This window comes from Coturnix japonica, chromosome 10, assembly GCF_054131305.1.
Source record: "Coturnix japonica strain WE chromosome 10, WE-NBRP24, whole genome shotgun sequence".
In the NCBI taxonomy this organism is placed as follows: domain Eukaryota; kingdom Metazoa; phylum Chordata; class Aves; order Galliformes; family Phasianidae; genus Coturnix; species Coturnix japonica.
Window position 1 is genome coordinate 22,859,282 of NC_140672.1, and position 20,870 is coordinate 22,880,151.

Here is a 20,870-nt window from a genome sequence, read left to right on the forward strand (position 1 = left end):
TTGTGCTTCTACCTTTGGCAGCCCCTGGAGAAATGCTATGGCACACAGAACACCTTTGTATTGCACTGACTGCTGCCATGCAGCATGGATTTAACACACCAAATCCAGAGGAGCATGACTGCATCTAACTGCCCTGAGAAAAACTACTGTAGCTGAAGAGATGAGGAGGCAGCTGCTCATCTGCAGAACAAGCAGTACTGCCAGACATTGGGCCAGGTGAGCACCTCCTGCTGCAGCGTGATGATGACAGGGCTGGAGATGATCTGCAAAGCCAGCTTAAAAGTGGGAGACGTGAGTCAACATGGCAGGAGGACAGAGGTGTTAGGGAGCAGCCAAGGCATCAAAGAGTATCAGAAGGCTTTGAAAAGTATCACAAAGTGACAGCCAGGAAGACTGGGATATATCATGAGCAGCAACCTGGATGCTAGAGATTATTTGCTCCCATACAAAATGGTAGAGATCTTGCTGCAGACATCCCAAAGCCAGGCAAAATGGGAACCCAGAGCTCTGCCTGCACGAACCCCACAGCCATAGCATTGCAAGCTGAGCTGCCTTGCTGTTTGTTGCATTCATCCCAATCCCTGTGATTGAAGACTCAGAATGCAGTCGAGGCGATGACTGAGCATGAGAGTGACTTTATTCAATAAAAGACAGGAGGGCTTGAGAGGTCAAGGGTGAAGATGGGACTCCTCTTGTCAAGATGAGAGTGGCTCAGAGCTGGTGCTGCTGCCTGGTGCCTGGGACTGGCAGCCTGACTCTAAGTCCCCATCTAAGATGCTCAGCTTCACCTCACTGATGCTGCCCTGCTCCTGCATGGTGGTGCTGCTGCTGGGACACTCGGGCTGTGCTTGGGATGGGCAGCACTGCAAAGGCGCTGGGTCACAATCCAGGCAGGTGACTGCTGTGTCTGGCAGGCTCAGGTCACGAGCTTCAGCAGAGCCAGGAGATATGAGAGCATGAACGTGGATGAGCCCCTTGTGTCCATCACTGTTACCATGTGGAAGGCTGTCATCCGAATTGCAGCGATTCATGCTTAATAAGAACTCTCCATTGATGGAAAGACACTGCTTGGTTTGGATCTTTGGGGTTGACAAGGGCTCGAATCACCTAGGAAGGCATAGAAACACAAGGGTTAGTTTCAAACATTTGCAAGTTGAAACATGAAAGGTTGTTGATACTTGGTAATAGAGTGGCGGCAGGAAGAAGCAAGTAGGCTTGAAGCAGCATAGCCACTGTCTTGAAAGTGATCCTCATTCAGGTCCAGCTCGTGTGTTGTTTCACTGTAATCTGCTTCTTTGGGTCTACCTAGTGGGCAGCAACACTCGAGCTGTTACTGATATCACTGAAAAGAACTGGAGACAATTGTTCTATTCCTAAGAGCTTCAAGGTGCCTAGAAGCACAAATAGAAACCAGCAGTATTTCATCACTTCACCAAAAGGAAGGTCAAACACCTGAGCTGTGAAGAGCAGTTACAGAACCTATGCATAAGATCACACCAGACATACTTTGTTCTAACAACAGTTATGGCACATAGTCCATTTCCTTCAATATTCCCAAAATGAAATGATGTGGAGCATTACAGGGAAAGAAACACTGCACACAGACACTATGACCCTGATTAGACTCAAGCAGCAGACTTAAAACAAGTCAGAGGTTTTGATTCCAGGATATTTCAGGACCTATCGTGTGAAATTCAGTTACACAACAGTGCCTAGGTGCCTGCGTTTCAAGCAACTTTCAGATCACAGCCATGTAAAATAAAAACAAATTCAGTGCAGAAATAGCAAGCCTGTACCTTAATACTCATGAGATTATCCATTTTTTACAGCACTCTGACTAAGTTCTAAAACTTGCTCATCCCAGTTCACTTCAGCAAGTTCCACCAATTCAAGCAACGCAGTTCTGAGATCCTGTGTATGTTGTGCAGATAGAATTGAACAGTGCAGAAATAATCTCTGACAGCTTTAAGAGCTCTGTTCTGCTTACAAACTCTCAGTCCAAAACTATTCTCAGTTTTAAGGAAATGAACACCTGAAGCAGTTGGATCATCTGCCGCATTCTGCTTCTTGGCATCATGATTAGCACAAAGGGTTTTCTGCTGTCCTGCAGAGATGGAAAAAGTCCTGCTTACAAATGGACCAAGTTTCAGTGTACAGCAGAGTTTGTACCAGACTAAAAAGCCATGCCATTCAATTCATGTGCTCAGGTTGTTATGCACTCCGAAAGGAAACAGAACTAACTGTTGGATTCTGAAGGCAATCTGTGGGGTCCTACATTACCTCCTGATTCTGGAAGAGGAAATTCTAATAGCAAATGCAGAACTTTGATCTTTGTAGACATGAGAAGAGCTGGCATTTAGGAACATTCATTTCAGGGAAATCAAATGATGTGTCTGTATTTTTTACTACAGATAGTATAGGGAGCAGCCAGTTGCCCATTGGCATGAAAATACTTCTCCTTAAATTCTGTATGCTATCATGGTACAGAATTAGGCTACAGTGCCACATAGGCCAACCAAGTGTAGAACCAAATCCACAAAATACTGGTAGACAAAGCAGCAAAAACAGGGACAATATTCAGCAGACAGGCCTTTCTACCCACAGCTCAGCATGTTCTGCCATCCGAAAAGCAAGGCCTCTTGTCAAGCTCAGCTATTTCCCTTCTCAGTGTATTCTAGCACCACTGATACCCACTGGTATCCTCCTGTAGAGTGCCATCATATTGTCATCATTTAAAGGGAAAACCCACACAGCAGAGCATACAGCACTACACCCATGCTCCAAATATCCGCCTGAAAAACAAAAAGACAAGCTTACAAACCTGAAGCACCTCAAATGGCTTCCTGACAGACTGGATTGTCTGCCCTTGCCAAAGCCCACATATAGCCCATGAAAAGCTGGCTCTTTCCCTCAGGAAAAAGAGCCTTATCGTCCCAGAGAAAGCATATAACCCTCATTCAATTGCCCTTCCACTCAGCTTAGAGCACTACTAAAACCAGCATCTTCACCTTAGCTCATCACACTGCTGCACTTCCTTTTACAAGGATTTCACTGGCAAAAATGAAATCAAAGCCGTCACAAGGGATTTAGCACAGTTACATGTTACTGGCTACGAGAGCTGTCAGCACAGTCACCTGTCAGGCTTTGCTGCTGTTCTATTTATGTACAGGCACAACAAGGTTCAGACACCTCACAGTGCAGTTCTCACTTTGACTGTAAAGAAAAAGGAGGCTTGAAAAGCAGCGTGTGGAAAACAAAGAAACAAGAATTAGAACAACAGTGGGGCCATGGCACTTGTAGGAATTGCTCCGCCTTTAACAGCGATTCAAGAAGGATGAGGGCATTCCAAACCAGACCAGTTTGGACAGATTAACAACTGCAAGTAGTGGGTTCCAAAATTCCAGACATGAAATCAAAGCTGGAAAAACTCTTCACATTTTTATCTCTCAATTTTTAGTACATTGTGCATTACAACGGAAACAATTCTTCACATACAACTTGGAAGCTAAAGACAAGTCTGACAAAACAGACTGCACAGAAATGATGGATAATTAACAGAGCAAATTGCTCTTTCAAACACTTAGTAATAGAAAGAGATCTCTGAAGTTGCTGTTCTGTAGAGCACCAAAGCAGTCGCTTGAGGCAGTTCAGGATTAGCCTGAGACGAACCAGCCAGCTGTGAACTGAGACCAATTGCACTTCTTCTATTTTACTTTCATTCTATGTGACCTCACTAAGCAAATATTGTCTAAGACCATGAGTATCACATAAATGTGCAGATCTCAAGCTGCTCACTTATCTAGTACCCTTGGCATGATGCTTTATTTTCCTCAGCTATTCATCTAGATTGTGTCTGTTGATTGTGCAACAACAGCCTGTTGGTCTCGATTACCTGTGAGAGGCTCTAACTTTGGCCAGGTAAAATCATTTGAGGATAAGTAATTATCTGGGACTCAGTAAGGCAGTCTTCCCATGCTTTCATAACAGCAGAGATACACACACACACAAACTCATGGAACCCCACTGCTTTGCACAATCCTGTGCACACTCACATGTGTCATGCACTGATTTCCCAGCCAGTCCTCATGGGGTCTATTACTTAGGACAGGAGTGTAGGGGAGCAGCCAGAAGCTGTTTGCATTCCCTGCTGTCTGCTGGGCAGCTTTGCTGGAGATGCTTGGGTTGCTTTGCTTTTCCTTGGGAGGTGGGAAGGAGCTTTGGGTTGGAGGCACATCCCGTGCCAGAGCATCTCGATGGCACGTGTGTGGCACTGATCTGCAGCAGATGAAGGGGAGGAGGTCCCAGCACAGCCCTGCACCATGCTCTGCCACACTGGGCAGCTTGTTCCTGGCTCAGCAGCGCCATCAGACAAGGAGCAGGGAAGGAAATCAAGGATGGGGGGTACCATCAAACGCAGTTAGTGCATGCCTGTGCAAGACAAACAGACCCAGAGCTTGCGGGTTATTCCTGCTTTTGTAGCATTTGTGTGCTGTAGCTGAGCAAAAGGTTCTGCTGCTTGAATCTTCTTCTGCAAGAGCCACCTACCGGTAAATGTCTGCAGGGATGGAGGATGTGACAGAAGCATTTGTCTCCATGACAGCGTAGTTACACTTGGTCTAGAGAGTGAGAGAGGCAGGCAGCACTGCCTGATGTTGGTCAGGGCGAGTTCCTCCTGCCGCAGCACGATGATGGCAGGGCTGGAGATGATCTGCAGGGACAGCTCACAGGTGAGAGCCAGGAATGGACACGGCGGGAGGACAGAGGTGTTAGGGAGCAGCCACAGCATCAAAGAGCATCAAAAGGCCCTGAAAAGCATCACAGCCACAGCCAGGAAGCTTGGGGTTTTCATGAGCAGCATCCAGGATGCTAGAGACTATTTGCTGCCATACACAACGGCAGCAGAGCTCTCGCTGCAGGCATCCCAAAGTCAGGCAAAATGGGAACACACCCAGAGCTCGGCCGCACAAACCCCACAGCCAGAGTGTTGTAAGCTGAGCTGCCTTGCAGTTTCTTGCACTCATCCCAATCTCTGCGAATGAAAACTCGGAATTCAGTCAAGGCGTTGATTGAGCACGAGCGTGCCTTTATTCAATAGGAGAAAGGAGGGGGTGTGAGGTCTGGAGGAAAGATGGGACTCATCCTCTCTTGTAATCATGAGAGCTGCTCAGAGACCGTGCTGTTGCCCGGAGCCTGGGACTCGTGTCCTGATTCTGTGCCCCCCTGCGAGATGCTCAGCTTCTCCTCGGTGATGCTGACCTGAGCCTGCATGGTGGTGCTGCTGTCGGGGTACTCGGGCTGTGCTTGGGCTGGGCTGCACTGCAGAGACATTGAGTCCAGGCTGGTGCCTGAGGTGTCTGGTGGGCTCAGGTCAGCAGCTTCAGTAGGGATGGGATGAATGAAGGCTTCAACGATGATGACCTTCTTCTCTTGATAGCTGATGTTATACGGAAGGCTTTCATCTGAACTGCAGCATTCTGTGCTTAGTAACAACTCTTCATTGATGGAAGATGCGTCATCGTAACATGCCCTGCGTCTTGGGGATATACAAGGGCTCGGGTCACCTAGGAAGGAGCAGATGTACAGCAGTTAGTGTCGAACGTTCACAAGATGAACCATGGAGATTCTTGACATTTGGCTATGTAGTGGTGGTGGGCAGAAGCAAATAGGCTTCTAGCAACAGTGTCACTGTCTTGAAAGTGATCCACGTGCAGGTCCAGCTCTTGTGTTGACAAGAGACTCATTTGGGAAAGACAGGGATCAAGACGGGCTTGAACGCCAGAAGGAGGTACAAGCCCACTGAAAGCATGAATTCTACCTGTGTTGCTGACAAGCAGTGTTTTGTAAGCTGGACTTGCACCCTTACCTGCCAGGACCAAGACTTCTGCTTCAGAGGGCTCCCTGGCACTGCTCTGCAGTTGGCGTTTGGCCACAGGGGATGGTTTGCCCAGGCAGAAGCAGGAACACCAACTGCCAGCTGCTGACTCTGCCCTCTTACTGGGAGAACTCATTCTGCAGAGAAAACAGAGCATGCTGTCAGACGTGGTGCAGGGTGATGGAAGAGCTGCACCGAGCCCTGGCCAAAAGTTGCCTGTTCTGGGCACTGCCTGCTTTCTGCTGAAACACAGCTTAGAAACGCCCTCTGTTTCAAACAGCAGAGGATGCTTCCATTCCTACAGCTCAGCCCTCAAGTCCTGAAGGCTAAATACCTCTCAACGATGTCAAGCAAGGACATGGATCCGGAGAATGTCGGAGGCTCAGGCTGCTTTGCTCTCCCGGGGCTGGCCTTCACCAGGGAACAAAGGCCGTTGATGAGCTTGCCCCATTTCTTTGGCTCTGCGCAACAAAACAAAGAAACCAGTTCATTTCAGGCCTGGCTCGGTTGGACGAAGCTGAGCGCAATGCATTCGACAGAGCATGTAACAACGGGAAGAACATTCCCAACAAGGACACGCAAGAATGGATTTTCCCCATCCCTGGAGGTGCCCAAGGAGATTACTGTAGTTCTCTTTCTAAGCTTGCTGAACTTGGGCATAAACAAACCCCCTGAAAGTAACGTTCTGACTCTATTTGACTAACTCGCGTTGTCAAATGTAAATTACGCACCTGGCTTTGGCAATGAATTGAGGAGGGAATCGGGAACTTTTCCGCTGATGAGTTCCATGCACTCACCAGGGAAAAGCCCAACCTGTAATTAGAACAAAAAGACAGGTGAGCATTAGCCCGAGCCCAGAGCCAAAGGGAAGGTCCACTGACAGTGACACAGGGCAACTGTTTGCATCCAGCAGCCATCCGTTGCAGGCAGAGCAGCTCCAAGCTGAGATTCCCAACTCTACTGAAGTTGTGCTCTCTAGTCAAAAACGTGTGCCTACCTCAAAGCCACGCTTGCCTCTCCACCACGGGCTCAGCCTGTTGATATGTCCTCATATCAACAATGCTCACCAGATCTCTGACCTGAAAGAGATTGAAACATCAATCCCAGATTCAGCAAATCTGGTAGGAAAACAAAGCAGAAAGGACTGCCCTCTTCTATGCACGACAACACGGAATGCCTGGAACTGCTTACCTCCAGAGAGAGCTCATCTGCCCCCTGGGTGACGTGGCTCTTAATAACATGGGCTGCCGCAAATGCTGGTACGTTTAAAGATGACATAGCACGCACCAGCTGCGGCTTCTGCATGTTATCAGCCTGCAAAACAGAGAACAGGCCGTGGTCAGGAGCTGAGGACAAACCAGGAGGATTTCAAGGTGAGGAGCACATCTGCAGAGAAAGCTGCAGCAAATGCGCTCCGTCCTTATCAGGAGCACTTCAGAAGGAGCTGCACGTCTCATAGCTCTGGAGCAGCACTTCTTCCCCACCCTTCACTACTCCAAGCAGCTCCAACAAACTTCTCAGAAGAAATCCAGGCCAGCACAGACCTGGCAGACCAGAACCAAGTGCAGCTTGTGTGACGGCAGTGCCCACTCCTTGCTTCCACCCTGCTCCAGCAGGTTAAGGAGTCTGAGCATCACTGGCCTTTGACAACTCAAGACTTTCAGCACCTCATGCCAACATTTCTCACTAAGATACACCTAAGGCATTGAATTCTCTTCTCACTACCTCCTCTCAGTCCTCCCCTAGGAACAGAAACCATTTAGATTCTACAGCAAACTACAGCATCTACCCTGCAAGAGCACATTGAACCAGCTGCAACAATGAAACATGGTTTTGGAGAGTGGGTCTGAAAACACACCTTTAGACAGCTGTCTCCCTGTAGCCAAAAGGAAACCAAGTAGCAAAAGAAGAGTCCAGCCTGAAACATGCCCATGCTACTAGCCCAAGTTTCTCACAGTGAATGCAGAATCCATCCTGTTCTTGAGGTAACAAATGACCAGTGGGTCTCCTCTTGCTCCACCCCTTCTCCTTCAAAGCCAGAAAAAGAAAAACAGGTAGAAGAAAACCCAGACGTACCTTTCCACACAAAGAGCAGAAAGTGGAACAGCAGTTGTCTCCTTCCTGAGACATGGTGGGGAGCATCCCAGAGGAAGCCCAAGTTCTTTGCTTCTCTCCACAGGGACTTCAAGCATTCTTGGCAAGAGCTGCTTTTGTTCTTTCTTCAATTGCTTCCATCACCAGAATCTCCTTTGGAAAAGGAACCCGAATGAAAGAATCAGCAAATGAAAAAGAATGAGCAATAGCCACTTTACCAGCTTTCTCCTAACATGCAATTTAGACCCCCAATTCGGGCAAGGTCTTAAAATCAGCTGGTTACAAGAACTGTCCCAAAATATATCCAGCTTCTGTACAGCTGCTGTTATTTCTGACAGCGAGTGTAATCACAGAATCATAGAATGGCCCGGGTTGGAAGGGACCTCAAGGATCATGAAGATCAATCACCTCCCTGTCCCTGCTGGCCATCCCCTCTTCTGATGGAGCCCAGGGGACCATTTGCTCTCTGAGCTGCAAGAGCACGCTGATGGCTCACGTTCTGTTTTTCATCCACCAGGACCCCCAGGTCCTTCTCTGCGGGGCTTCTCTTAAGGACTGCTCCTCCCAGTCTGTAGAAATGCCTGGGATTCCTCCAGCCCAAGTGCAAAACCTTGCACTTTGCTGTGTTCAACCTCATTAGATTCACGTAGGCCAACCTCTCGGTTGAGCTCCCTCTGAATGGCATCCCTTCCTTCCACTGCGTCAGCCGCACCACTCAGCAAACAGCAGAGGGTGCACTCCATTGCATCATTGGTGTCTCTGATAACCATGTAAAAAAGCACTGGTCCCAAGACAGACTCCTGGATGACACCACTTGTTATCGGCCTCCACCTGGACATCAAACCATGAATCACCACCCTCTGTCCTCTACAAAACCTCTTTGTCTTCTACTCCTGCTGCAGCTGCAATGGCTGCACCAGCATGACTCACATTTGACAATCCTCCAGCTCTGGCCTAGCCATGCACAGCAGCAGTCCGTCTCCCTCCCAGCTCACTCACCAGTGTGCTGCTGTGCCCCAAATTCAGTGCAGTAGCACTGAGAGCAGGCAGCACCCATCACCCTCCTCTAACTCTCTCTGCCAGCTGCGATGAGGACTGACATAGCACGCCCACCCCAGCCCAGCTTTTCTGCTGAGACACCTCCCAGCAACCACCCAGCACCAATCCCAGTTGCTGCAAGCTGTCTGAGAGCCTGCTGGAGTGCACTGACAATAACTTTGTGGGTCAAGTATTAAGCACACCAAGCAGAAGGGAAGCATTACTGGACATGGTGCACAGCAGGGGTTAAGACTGGAGGTGGTCAGGGCTGTAGTGACCATGCCCTCCTAGAGTTCCTCATCTCAAGGAATGCAGGCCTGGCAAAAAGCAAAGTCAGGATCCTGAGCTTCAGGAGAGTCAGCTGCAGGCTGTTCAAAGAATTCTTGCATGAGAGACACTGGAAAACTGTTTTTAGGGGTAAAGGAATGGAAAAGAGATGATAACTTTCTCAGAAAACCTTACTCAGAGCTGGAGCTCTGAGCTCCATCCCGACCACACGAAACACAGTAGAGGAGGCAGGAAAGCAGCATGGCTGAACCTGCTGGTTACAGGGAGCAACAAGAAGGAAATGGAGAAACAGCGGAAACGGAGACATGCAGCCTGGTCACTTTGGTGGCCTTCTACAGTGGAGTGACAGCATCAGTAGGGAAAGGAAAAGCAACTGACATCACTCAGCCAGACTTTTGCAAGGCCTTCGATGTTGAGCAAGTTTCCTGTTAGAACTCAGTGTGAACAAATCTACCACTGAGCAACACCCTGAGCCCCCACTCACCTCAGCAGAGGTCAGCCTGCACCCCAGCCTTCCGCCTATTCTGCTCCATTGATGGAAGCACACCGGGCATCATTGCTACTCACCCGACCAATGATGATAGGGGCAGAAAAGGGAATTCCTCTTTACCTTTCAGATGAAAAATTGATGACTGTGTGGAATCTTCCCAGTACAGCTGTGGGGCCTTCCTTTACTTGTATCCTGCTGCTCCGTGTCACAGTGGGAGAGCTGCTCTGGCCTCTCCTCTCAGCCTGTGCCTCCTGCAGTGTGAGCAGCTTTGTGGATAGAGGAGACACCCACACAGACTTGGGCCTGGATAGAGAACTGTGCCCTACAACATAGGTACATTTACATCACGCTCTTTTCCTTGTGTGTGAGCAATCCTTGCTCTTTTCAGATGGTACTATGAGCGTGTGACACCCCAAACACATATTTAGCATCTGTCCATATCATTAAGGCTCTCGTCAAGGCAGTTATTTCAGCCTTCTGAGGGGTAGTCCCCATGGCTGATGGTTGTGCTTCCATTCCCTGCTCAGTAGCAGTTACTGCATGTCCTGCCTTAAAGCCTCCTTGTCTCACAAAACTGCAGCTGCTGGTAAATCAGGCGTCTTCTGCATCTTCTAAGGGTTCGTCCTTCAGCTCCAACCGACTGGATGTAATGTGCAGCATCAGTTGTTTCAAAGCAGTGATGTCATCCTGGTTCTCCACCAGGGGAGTTCCGCTAAGGAAAGATACTGGGTTGGCAATAGTAGTTACAATTATTTCTATATCACCCTGCTCTACCAGGATGGCCTGGTATTTCGGGAATCTTTGGGGTGAACAGATGCCATTCAGAGGGACCTTGACAGGCTGGAAAGCTGGGCTCGGGTGAACCTAATGAGGTTCAACACAGCAAAGTGCAAGGTTTTGCACTTGGGCCGGAAGAACCCCAGGCACCTGTACAGGCTGGGAGGAGTTGTCCTTGAGAGCAGCTCGGCTGAAAAAGACCTAGGGGTCCTGATAGATGAGAAACTTAACATGAGCCAGCAGTGCGCTCTGGCAGCCCGGAAAGCAAATGGGATCCTGGGCTCCATCAGGAGAGGGGTGGTCAGCAGGGATAGGGAGGTGATCGTCCCTCTCTACTCTGCTCTTGTGAGGCCCATCTGGAGTACTGTGTCCAGGTGCGGAGCCCTCAGTACAAAAAAGATATGGAGATTTTGGAAAGGGTCCAGAGGAGGGCCACAAAGATGATCAGGGGGCTGGAGCACCTCCCCTATGAGGACAGGCTGAGGGAGTTGGGTTTGTTCAGCCTGGAGAAGAGAAGGTTGCGGGGTGACCTCATTGCAGCCTTTCAGTACATGAAGGGAACTTACTCCCAGGAGGGGAGTAAACTCTTCGAAAGGGCTGATAATAGCAGGACTAGGGGAAATGGTTTTAAGTTGAAGGAGGGAAGATTTAGGTTGGATGTTAGGGGAAAGTTCTTTACTAGAAGGGTGGTTAGGTCCTGGAACAGGCTGCCCAGTGAGGTTGTGGATGCCCCGTCCTTGGAGGTGTTCAAGACCAGGTTGGACGGGGCCCTGGGCAACCTGATCTAGTAAAGGCGTATGTTTGGTGGCCCTGCTAGGCAGGGGGGTTGGAACTACATGATCCTTGAGGTCCCTTCCAACCCGGGTAATTCTGTGATTCTGTGATTCTGTGGGGTGAAAGCCAATGTCCCCCTTTTGCCTCCAATACAGTAAACACTGCATGAGATATTAAAACTGGTATCCTTTGGCCCAGTGTAGATTGATGGGCTTCTTGAATATTGAGCACCAGTGCACCCTGGATATCCCTTACTCACTTCAAGCTGTTTCAAGTTTACCATCAGTCCGTAGCTGTGTATCCATGGTTGGCACCCTCCTGTCATTCCTGGCAACGTATGGAGTTCCTTGGCAGTTTGCAGCTCAGGGGTTGAGCAGATGGCTTCTTTCTTGGCAGTCCTTAAGGTTCAAAGTCCAGCTGTCATCTCCTATCCCAAATACGTCACTTGCTGCTGAGTTATTTGTGCTTTCTGTAAACCAAGAAACTCAGCAAACTCTCAGTCTATTGTACACAGTCCTTTTTTTGCTGTGGCACCCACGTGCTCCAGTAAAGTTCCACCCTAGGATGGAGGATCCCAGGTCTCAGGCTCACGAGTTGACCAGTTCTCAACAATCATTTAGCTGTTCTCACAACCCTGGGTAACACTGTCCAGGTTCACTGAGTCTCTTCTCCCTCTATTAGGGAGAACAGATACACGCAAGTACTCGTATGCTATCATGAGGAATTCAGTAGGTTACATTTAATTTAGAAGCATGATGCAATCAAAAGCTCGCTTAAATAAAAGCATACCCTTTTCTTTCACTCAAAATAATAGCCCAGAAAAAAATAAAAACAAAACAAAACTCTCATCATAATTGTTAAAGAAATTATCTACTAAATCTCGATGGAGAGTGGAGACACATGCTAGTTTTAGGAACACAGCACTTATCTCATTATCTGAATGCATCTCAAGGCATGCTCCTTGTGAAACTGTGAGAACTTCTATCATTAACAGACGTGTACCATGCCCTGATATATGGTTAAACCGCTTGCAGTGCACTGTCAGATGTACAGGATGGCAGCTGTATGTGCTGTGACCAAATAAACCCCACACTGAAACCTTTCAGAATTTTAGGACCTACAAGTACTGCATTCATATTAAAAGTAAAAAATTCCTAAGCTACACATGTTCTAGGTTTCCATTTGTTAGATACAACATACCTTTGGAAGTAGGCGCCTAAAAAGATATGCCTTCTACTTGCTTCTCTGTCTGGCTCTTCGAAAAGAAGGCCTTTGGAGCAGGAAATGCAAAGGGCAGCTCATTTCTTAACACTGACTCTGCATCAACATTCTCTGTGTTTGCACGCTTCTTAGATGCCACTTTTCTTGTCACTGGAGTTGACAGTGTGAATTCCATATCACCCAGTTGAGTATCATGCCTCGAATGGTGCCAGAGACGGAACAAAAGGTTTTCTGATCACAGCCGGAGAAGTTACTGTCAAAGAAATTCTAACAGCTGAGAAGGTCAGACACAATGCTTATAAAAATATCATACATTATTTGGCTATTGAACAAAACAGTTGAAAACTCTGATTCTCTCCTAGAATAAGTTCGTTTCTTATAGACTGTCAAACACCATTTTTTTATTTGTTCATCTCAATTCTCCATTGAGGATTAACCCTCACCAGCTTATCTAAACATAAATATGAATTATCACTTGGTTTAGTTAAAAATTTGAATAATATCACAGTGGATTTTGTTGTCCAACACAGTAAGATTGAATTTCTTTCGGTACCTTTCAACCTCTGCCTACCTCCAGCCTAACTCCAGAATCTTATTAACTGTGCCTTATCGCTTCCCATTGTGTTTTAAAATCCTCACTGACTCCTTTACTTGTTCCCTTGCTTGCTGTTTCTGTGCAAACCAAACACTGGAGTTAGGGATCACGTCAAACCAACCATGGCCTACAGGTAGAAGGCAACAAAATTTATGCTTAACATACTTCTTTGCTCTATCTTTATCTTCCTTTGGTCAAGGTCCACTAGATACTTAAATATGGAGTAAGCACTAGATACAATGAGAAGCAGATTTCTAGATTAAGAGCTGTATTTTTTCTGTAAGAAACTAGCTGTACATCTTCACACACCTGCTTTGTTTTCTGAGTATTTAGATCGAGTGGAGATTCTTCAAACACTGAAGCTACATCAGAAAATTCCATGGATCCAAACGCATCTGGCACATGGCTGCAGTCTGGCACATCTTCATATGCCAGAGCCTTTTCAGACAGAAATGTTCCACCGAGATTCTTTTGCAGAATTAGAAGGAAGATTTCATCAGAAGATTTCACCACTAAAGTCTAAATAAGATTGGTTTGCAAGTTCCAAACTATGGCTAACAGCTAATGGAAGTCCACAGGCCAGCAGCAACAACTTTTATATTATGTTCTTAATATTCTAATTGTTGATATGACGTTCATATAAAGAGCAGAAGGGAAATTACTCTTAGAGCTCAAGTCATCTTTCACAGCCTGCGTCAACAAGAGCAGCACCTCATAGCCTTTGGTTTCAAGACCTGGACCACAAGCTAGCTAATGATTTTACACAGAATTCCAGAGTTCAAGTCACTGTTTACATTAGGGCTGAAATTGTACTGAAAGCCTTCAAGTTCATCACACTTAATTATCACTGGCACCACACATAACTCCACGTTACATATGTGATCACACGCAACCTGGCAACTTCAGACAATTCCCAAAGCACTCCACTTGCACTTGGCTACTAAAGTACAGAAAAAGGAATTAACATCAGAAATAGCTGCAGTCAAAACCATCTAAGAATCCAAGTCTCCAGGAAACAAGGAAAGCAAATCCTCTCCAGGACTGTGTTCTAAAAGGAAACAGATCAGAAAGGTGAGTTCTTCCCCCCTTTGACCACCCACTCATGTAACGTCCATGTCATTTCTAAGTATGCTGCCCAGACCAAGACTGAGGATGCTTCAGAAGAAGACCTTCCCTGCTAAGCCAAACAGAACAAGTAAGGTACCAAAATATGTAGAGCCAAACGAGGAAAGGTGCTCTAAGAAGGTAAGCATCACAAGAGACCAACAGGAATACTTACACAATCCAAACAATGCACAGTTTCTGTTCCACAAGCTGCCAAGAGGAATGTGTGCAGTACTCACAGCGCACCATGTACACTGCTTACTGCAGTCATACTGCTTCGTAGGACCAGCCCAACTTACTAAAACACTTTAATGAGCAATCCGAACTGTCTGGATCAGCACGGTTCACTTGGAAGGGACCTTCACAGATAAACCTGAAGAGGTGAGGCGACTGCACTATCTAAACCTTAAAGCATATAGGACCTTAAAGCATAAGCTTAAAGCACAGAAGCATGACCAGCAGGTCGAGGGAGGTGGTGCTGCCCCTCCACACTCCTCTCATTGAAACCCCATCTGGAGCACTGCACGCAGTTCTGGAGCCCTCAACACAAGAAGGACTTGGAGATGTTCAGGCAGGTCCAGAGGAGGGCCATGAAGGTGATCAGAGAGGGCTGAAAGCACCTCTACTATGTGCACAGGCTGAGAGAGATGGGGCTCTTCAGCCTGGAGAAGACTCCAAGGAGACCTTAGAGTGGCCTTCCAGTATCTGAAGAGGGCCTACAGGGAAGGCTGGGGAGGGACTTTTCATAAGGGCAGGTAGCAACAGAATGAGGGGAAATGGCTTTACATGGGAAGAAGGTAGATTAGGATTGGATATTAGGAAGAAATGCTTTACTGTGGGTGTGGTGAGACACTGGAGCAGGTTGCCCAGCAAGGCTCCAATATGATTGCTTTGCAAGTTCCAAACTATGGCTAACAGCTAATGGAAGTCCTCAGTCCAGCAGCACAAAATTTTATATTATCTTCTTAATATTCTAATTGTGGATTTGACGTTCATATAAAGAGCAGAAGGGAAATTACTCTTAGAGCTCAAGTCATCTTTCACAGCCTGCGTCAACAAGAGCAGCACCTCACAGCCTTTGGTTTGAAGACCCGGACCACAAGCTAGCTAATGATTTTACACAGAATTCCAGAGTTCAAGTCATTGTTTATGTTAGGGCTGCAATTCTACTGAAAGCCTTCCAGTTCATCACACTTCATTATCAATGGCACCACAGATACCTCACAAAGAAGCATTATGACACCACAAAGGGGCATTATGACGTCAGAAAGGGCATTATGACATCACAAAGGGCATTATGAATCACAAAGGAGCATTATGACATCACAAAGGAGCATTATGACGTCTCAAAGGGCATTATGACGTCACAAAGGGCGTTATGACACCACAAAGAAGCATTATGACATCACAAAGGGGAATTATGACGTCAAAAAGGGTCATTATGACGTCTGAAAGGGGCATTATGATGTCACAAAGGGGTGTTATGACATCACAAAGGGGTATTGTGACATCACAAAAGAGCATTAAGACATCACAAAGGGGAATTAAGACGTCACAAAGGGCATTATGACGTCACAAAGAGGCATTATCACGTCACAAAGAGGCATTATGAAAACAAAGGAGCCTTATGACGTCTCAAATGGCATTATGACATCACAAAGGGCATTATGACGTCACAAAGGGGCATTAAGACATCACAATGGGTCATTATGACGTCAGAAAGGGGCATTATGATGTCACAAAGGGTGTTATGATGTCACAAAGGGGCATTATGATGTCACAAAGGGGCGCTGGGAAAAGATCTCTGTGTGGAGATTGCTTCTACTAGAGGTAGTTCTATAAGACTGTTATATAGAGCTGTGCAGGGGCTGTAAATCTGTCTGCAGAGGGTGATGATCAGTTCCAAGTGTCTGCAGTCAATGCTCATGGACAGAGCCCATCCAACCTGGCCTTGAATGCCTGCAGGCCTTGAATGGGGCATCCACAGCCTCCTTGGGCAACCTGTTCCAGTGTGTCACCACCCTCTGAGCAAAAAACATCTACCTAAGATCCAACCTATACCTCCCCAGTCTCAGTTTTAAACCATCCCCCCTTGTCCTATCATTATCCACCCTCATAAACAGCCATTCCCCCTCCTGTTTATACGCTCCCTTCAAGTACTCAAAGGCCACAATGAGGTCTCCCCACAGCCTTCCATTCTCCAGGCTAAACAAGCCCAGATCCCTCCACCTTTCCTCATAGGAGAGCTGCTCCAGCCCTCTGATCATCACAGTGGCCCTCCTCTGGACCCCCCCCAACAGCTCCACATCCTTCCCAGGCCTGGACACAGTGCTGCAAATATGGCCTCACAAGAGCTGAGCAGGAGTGGACAATCACCTCCCTCTCCTGCTGGCCACCCCTTTTTCAGTGCAGCCCAGAACACACATGGATCTATCTTTTCCATACGGATATTCCCATCTGTGTACATATATATACCACACCTACACCCCCACAATCTGCTACAACTCCATAGAATTTTCAAGGTTGGAAAAGACCTGGATGATCTTATGATCTTATGATCTCAGATCTTATGATCTGGATGATCTTATGATCATCCAGTCCAACCATCACCAATACTTCCCAGTTAAATCACATCCCTCAACACAACACCCAAACTTTTTGTGAACTTCCCAGGGTTGGTGACTCTACATGAGAGAAAAGGGCACTCAGATAAGGGATTCTGCATTTGCTATTAGCAGAGGTGGGATGAGACCGAGCACTGCCCCAGCTCCTGGGATAATGCAGAAGGGCTGAGACCTTCCAGCTGCTTCCACCCAGGGTCACACAGCAAAGCCGACCCTGCAGGAGTCTGCATCATTCTTTGCATGGCATTGCTAAGAGGAAGATCCCCCCCCTACCCTTGGCTCTACACTCCAGCTGCTGTCTGCCATCTGTAAAGCCACCACAGCTCTCCTACTGGAGTTCCCATCTGCACAGTGACAGCTTGGTTTCTTCTTACTGTCAAAGCAGCCACAGCCTCAGTGCTTCTCAAATCTCCCCTTTTCAGCTGATTTCCTCTTTCTTGTGGTTGGGCAATTCCTCCCTCTCACAGTCATCCCTCTGCCCCACTCTGTGCCCACAGACCCAGAGAGGGCACACAGAGCCAGCCCTGTCCCAGCTGCTGCTGCTTCACATCTGACAGTCTCAGGAGCTGAGATCCAGGCCGAGACAGCAATGCCCAGACATGGTTTGTAGGACGTTTGTGATAGGAAATAGGGAGGCTTGTGATTAAACCTGCCCCCTAAGGAGGAAGGCAATGCTGCCTGCAGCCCCAGCAGGCATTACAAAACATCCCCATTTACAAGAGGGTTTTAAATAGCACAATTCAGGAACTACAACTGCACAAATTCCCGCATGCCCTGGAATAAGTTTGGGAATGGACATGGTTCTACCACCTGTGCAATGCCATAGAAATAACAACCATCCACCTGTAAACCTCCATCCTCTCCCCTGCTGCACAAAGGGAAGCTCAACAGCAGTGCACAAATGTCCCAGCAATGTCTGAGCACTGCTCTGTGCATCCCAACCTGCTCATCCCATCCACTCCTGGCTGGGCAGCAGGATTGGGGTGGCACATTGCAATGGGCACAGAGGAACATGGAAGCCCCACACATGTGAGGAAGGGGCTGGCTGTGCTCCACACTCACGTTATCAGACGTGATTTGCCCTTCTGTGGGGAGCCTCTGCTCTTTCCCAGCTCATCCTCCAGCGTCTGGGACTCCAGGATCTCATTCAGGCTGTTGTTGGCTGCGGGGCAGCTCCATGAAGAGCCTCCCCTCCACCGACCGGCACACAACAGCCGCTCCCGCGCACTGCGGCTCAGCCAATCGGAGCCGGCGGAGCTGCCGCTGCCCGATGGGACCCCCCCCCCCACATATTGACCCCCCAGACGAGGAAGAGGAGGAGGAGAGCGACGAGGAGCTGCCGCAGGAGCTGACGTTGGGGCGGGGGGGCAATGCGGGGGGGGGGTCGGCAGTGGGGGGTGGGGGAGGGGGTGGGGCAGCATTACCCCCGGACCCCGTGGACCCCCCCCAGCCAAAGTGCTGCTCTCCGACCCCCGCGGGCTCTTTGTGCAGCCGCTGCCCTCCAGTTATAGGACCCCCCCCCCCATATTGCGCTTTGCTCACCCCCACCTCCGGAACCCCCCCCCCACTCACCACATCGCCCCCTCCCCCCCCGGGTGGGGTTATGGGGGGTGGGGTGGGGTCGACGATGTGCCGTAAGCCGCGCCGGGGTCGTGTGACAAACCCCCCACCCCATCAAGATGAATGGGGCGCTGTCGGGGGGGGGCTCAGCCGTAAGGATAAAGCGGGGGGGTTAATGACGGGGGGGGGCAGTGCTATAGGGAACACAACTAATCTAAGCCCCCCCCCCCCACATTAACACCCCATTGTGTGTGGGGGTGGTGGGGGTGGGGCACACAATAACCCCCCCAAAGGCCAAACAGCCCCAACACCCCCCCTCAAAGCCGCTGACTTACGCTGTGCCCCCCCTGCATGAAGGGCCCCCCCCATCGATTGAGCCCCCCCCAATCCCATCTATAGTTGAGAGCTATGCTTTTTGTAACCCCCCCCTTTTAAAGCCCCCCCCCCCCACAATGTTGTGCACGATGTGCTGCCCCCCATGAGCCCCTGACCCCCCCCCTTAAAAGATGGGGTGGGGGGGGTGGTCTCGGACCCCCCCTCCTTTAAACGATGGGGTGGGGGTCGGATTGTCACTGCCCCCCAACACCAGAATGGACACCCCCCTTTTAAAGGATGGGGTGGGGATGGGGGGGTGGGGGGTGAAGGTGATCTCGCCCCCCCCCCCATTAAAACGGACCCCCCACCCCTTTAAAGGATGGGTGGGGGTCGGTTACGGGCCCCCCCGGCGCTGTGTGTGTATGTGCCCCCCCCCGTTTTGCTCCCCCCGTGGCGCAGTGTGCTGGGAAAGGATCTCTGTGTGGAGATTGCTTCTACTAGAGGTAGTTCTATAAGACTGTTATATAGAGCTGTGCAGGGCCTGTAAAGAGAGTTGAGGGGGACTCTAGTGGGCATATGGGGCTGTGGTGGGCAATAGGAGGACTAGGGGCTCTAGGGGGCTCTGAGGGTGTGTAGGGGTTGTGGATCAGGTTGGATCTTAGGAAGATGTTTTTCACTCAGAGGGTGGTGACGCACTGGAACAGGTTGCCCAAGGAGGCTGTGGATGCCCCATCCCTGCAGGCATTCAAGGCCAGGCTGGATGTGGCTCTGGGCAGCCTGGTCTGGTGGATGGCGTCCCTGCACATAGCAGGGGGTTGGAACTGGATGATTTTTGGGATCCTTTTCAACCCAGGCCATTCTATGACTGTACAGTTCCATAGTGGAACAAATATAATATGCTAACTATGTAAAACATGGAGTCAGACCTGTGTGATTTGTCCACACCAGGAGGTGATTAGAAAACAATTTGTAAGCTACAAAGCTGCTTGCTGGAAAGGAAAAGAAAATAAAACTACAAGAAAAAGGGAAATCATTTCTTCCTGAAAATAGGAAGAATTATAGATCTGACATGAAATTTGAGTGAAGCTCCTGATTTTATGAAGCTATTCCCATTATTTTCTTGGTGCTGTGTTTCCCAAATGAGTGGTTTCTGGCTCTGCTGCAGCACCAGTCTGCATGTGAACATCAACTCTGTTCACCATCTGGGAAGATTAGGACTTCCCTTCTCCTACCAGCACCACTGAATTACAGTTACTCAGTGGTTAAACAAAGGAATCCTTAAAGAAGGGTTTACAGCTGTCCTGTTGTCTGAAGTGCTTGGGGCATTCTGATGCTATTAAGCTCTATGTATTAACAAGTTAAAAAAGAAAAGGTAGGCATCTGATTGTTGTGACAGTTTCTAAGCGATTTGGAAAGCTGTACCACCCAACCACTCCTTCTATTTGATGGAGGTGACAAAGCTCAGTTTAATTTCTGACTGCTGTTTAAATTCTGAAGCTCGAGCTGGTTCCTGGAGCAGAAAAAGCTCGGAAGCTGTCCCTCCTACAAGCAGGCACCTCTGAGCAAAATATGACATCTCAGTTTCTGATGGTAAGGTCAGGAGATCTGATTCCAGCATCTAGCTTTTGGCTTAATACTGTGTTAGTGGGACCTTTGGCATCTAGCACTTAATGATCTTGAAGGTTTCTTCCAACCCAAGCCCTCCCATGATCCTATGATTCTGTGATTTCATTCAGGTTTATTGAGATGAGTTCTCCTGAATGTGCTGTTCTCCATATGATTATAATTGGAGTCCAGATGGGTGACTGAAACCAGACACCAAACTTTCTGATGGCCAAAATTAAATGAAATCAATCCTTTACTGTGTCAGTAGTCTGTAACTAGAGCCCATCAGGTAATTCCCAGCCTCCTGCCTGTATCAGTGGCTGCACACAGTGAAAAAGTCTGATGGGATTTTAACCTCTAAAATGTTCCAAAGCAACCAGAGGGTGAATATATTCACTATGTAAATACCTGCAGGAATAAGCTTGTCATGTATGTCCTCAGGTACCACAGTAGTTAATGGTGGGACTCAGTAGGTCATGCTGTGTCATGGTTTTGTAATTTTGTAATTTTGCT